Raw genomic sequence first — 3,209 nt, 5'->3', positions numbered from 1 at the left:
ATAACTTCTGCCCCCTTGTACTCCAGTCCTTTAGATAGAAAGGCCAGCATTCCATTAGCCTTATTGATTATTTTCTGCACCTGTTCATGACACTTCAATGATCTCTGTACCTGAACCCCTAAGTCCCTTTGGACATCCACTGTTTTTAACTTTTTACCATTTAGAAAGTATACTGTTCTATCCTTTCTTGATCCAAAGTGGATGACCTCACATTTGTCTACAATTAATTCCATTTGCCACAGTTTTGCCCATTCACCTAATCTATCAATATCGCTTTGTAATCAACGGGTGGGAGTCAGAAAGCTTTCTGATCATATCAGGAGTCAGGCTGGGCTGTCCTCTCTCTGCGGTCTTGTACCGAGCCATTTGCCGCGTCCATCAGGAAGGACGCTGGTTAACGGGGGGCGGGGGGGGGGGGGGTGACAATCCCAGGCAGCGGAGGCTCTCAGGTTAAGGCCTCCCTGCTCATGGACGACATCACCGTCTTTTGCTCTGACCAGCAGTCGATCCACAGACTGATGGGCATCTGCAACCAGTTCGAGCTGGCCTCTGGGGCCAGAGTGAACCGTAGTAAGATCGAGGCCATGTTCTTTGGCAGGCGGGAGACCCAATCCTTTGTCCCCTTCACTGTCAGGTCCAACTACCTGAAGGTGCTGAGGATCTGGTTCAAGGGGCCCCAGGCCTGCACCAAGAACTGGGAGGAAAAAGTCGCCAAGGCCAAACAGAAGGTTGGTATGTTGGGGGTGGGGGGGGGGTTCACTCCCTCTCCATAACCAGCAGGGACCTGGTGATAAGGTGTGAGGTGCTCGCGGTGCTGCTCTACGTGGCCCAGGTCTGTCCCATTCCCCGCCACCCTGCTGTCACCGTCACCTGAATCATCTTCCACTTTGTCTGGAGGTCCAAGATGGATCGTGTCCACAGGGGCACGATGTACAAGGCCCCAGACAAAGGGGGGAAAGACGTCCCAAATGCCTCCCCGATCCTGATGGCCACCTTTGTTTGTGGCTGCCTTGGGATGTGTGTAGGGACAGATGGTGGGGTACGGTCCAACTGGACAGGATGTCCTGCGTCTGCTCGGCCAGCGTGGCCAGACCCAGCCTTCTCAGTGTGGTTGAAAGAATCGAGTGACCGAACACCTTAAAAATTTTCAGCTGATCAGAGAGAACCACCATCTCCTTAACTTCAGTGATGATGAATTGACTTCTTCGCAGCAGAATCCCCAAGGAATGACTATCATTGCCTCCCGACCAGATCGGCTGCCCCTGGGTCCACATACGTGACTACTGCCAGAAGTTGCTGAGGTGCGGGATCCTGCACTCCTACAAGAACAGCAGGTCCCTCTTGGTCCTGGACAGGTAGTCCAGGGTTGCAGCACATCCCATAGTTCTGCATTTCTGTGGTGTGCAGGAACTTCTGGACAGCCCTTGGGCTGCAGAAGGAGGTCTGACCTCCGTTGGGGAAGGGTCTGCATTCGGGGGTTGACGGCAGTGCCTCGTGGGGTGGTGTGTCTGTGAGATCCGTGGCCAGCTCCAGCTCCTCAGTCTTTGCTAGTGGTTCACTCTCCGCGATCGTCGTGCTGCTCCCGGTGCCCTGGAGCAGGGTGTTGCTGCTCCCAATTTCCTGGAGTTGGAGTGTGTTGTCGGCAAACCATCGCGTTTTGCTTCTTCCTTTGATGAAGGTGGGATTTCCCCCCTTTCCCTTGGTCATCATCCGAGGAGGTGTCGCTGTTGTCTGTTGGGGACTCCAGGCTCCTCTTGCTGCTGGCCGCACCTTTGGTGTTCGTGCCTCTTGTCCTGCGGGACTTCCTCTTTCTCTTTGCTTGTATCATCCATCCTTCATCCGTCCCTGGTTCGCCTTTCATTGGCTCTGCGTTCTCAGGGGTAGTTTCAGGGCTGGGTGTCGGGGTTTGGTTGGTTTCCTCAACACTCCCTCCCTGCTCTTTGTCCTCCTCCTGGTTGTTGGCCCTTTCACGGGGTTCCACGGCTGGGGGAGTGGTTTGGCCTCCTCTGGTCACCGCCTTGCAGGAAGCTGCTTTGTGCCCGGGTTTGCCACAGGATCGGCACACTCTGGGCTGCCCCGGGTACACCGCGTACCCTCGACTCATCCCAATCACGAAGCTTGATGGTAGGTGGATGATGTTTCCATCGGTGTCCGCCCTCAGCTTCGCCTGGATGTTCCTCTTGCTGGTCCCGATCCCGTGCATGTCCACGATGTCGATGCTCCGCTCCGTCCACATATCGCTTGAGGAACATCAGCACATCCACGACGGGCACATGCGTGTTGACCATGTGGACTGTTAGCATCTGTTCCTTCTCCTGCGGGAGCACGAAGAGCGGTTCCGCGTTGAGGCGTTTCCTTCCCCTCCTCCTTGAAAGCCTGGAACATCTTCAGGCATCCTTCGACAGACTGGAAGGTCACTTCAAAATAGCTGCTCCTCAGGAAGTCCTGCAGGCAGAAGATGTCCACTGGCTCAAATCCAAAGGCTCCCAACAGAACCTTCCTCACAAAGACGTCCCGTTACTCATCTTTGCGGTCAGCTTGACTATGTTGCTCACCATGTGCCCCGGTGCTCTGGAGCCTCTGGTCGCCATGTCCGCTGCGAAAAAGGAACCGTCTTCACCTTACTGGAAAAAGGCATTAGACCGGTCCCCGGTCAGCACGAGATCCACCTCTACGTCAGTAAAGGTGCAAACAGGTTATAGCTGTTTCTGCTCATCCTGGGAGATCTGCCTTCTGGATCACAGATTCTCCCCTGCCTATAGAAAAACTATAGAAAATGATCCTTAAAAGTATTGTCTTTTATATACTCAGATTTTTCCCGACCATTTTAGTATCTCAGGGTTTTTGTGAGAGCCAAAACTATATCCAAATCCACTAAGCAAAGTCCCAGTAATGCGCCACCTACTGGCATAATGGGTAACAACAGACATAAAAGGTAATTGTGGACACATTTAACATTGAAGACTCCATAGGAACTGTTTACGTAGCGGAAGAGTGGACAAACATACTGATTGAAATAATATATAGACAGTTTTAAGTTTTATAGCTATTTGCATATAGAATGAAAGAATGTTTCGGCAAAGAAGGAGGCTGTTTGGCCGATCGTGCCTGTGCTGGTTCTTTGAAAGAGCTATCCAATTAGTCCCACACCCCTGCTCTTTCCCCATAGCCCTGGAAATTTTTCCTTTTCAAGAATATATCCAATTCCC

General features: G+C 52.4%; 1 pseudogene; it reads right to left on the bottom strand.

Moving 5' to 3' along the window:
* Positions 1 to 2,648: 2,648 nt before the first annotated feature.
* On the bottom strand, positions 2,649 to 2,799 carry LOC137324856 (small nucleolar RNA U3; annotated as a pseudogene).
* Between the last annotated feature and the right edge of the window lie 410 nt (positions 2,800 to 3,209).

Source organism: Heptranchias perlo, chromosome 8, assembly GCF_035084215.1.
Source record: "Heptranchias perlo isolate sHepPer1 chromosome 8, sHepPer1.hap1, whole genome shotgun sequence".
Classification (NCBI taxonomy): domain Eukaryota; kingdom Metazoa; phylum Chordata; class Chondrichthyes; order Hexanchiformes; family Hexanchidae; genus Heptranchias; species Heptranchias perlo.
This window is presented reverse-complemented; position numbering and strand designations above follow the sequence as displayed.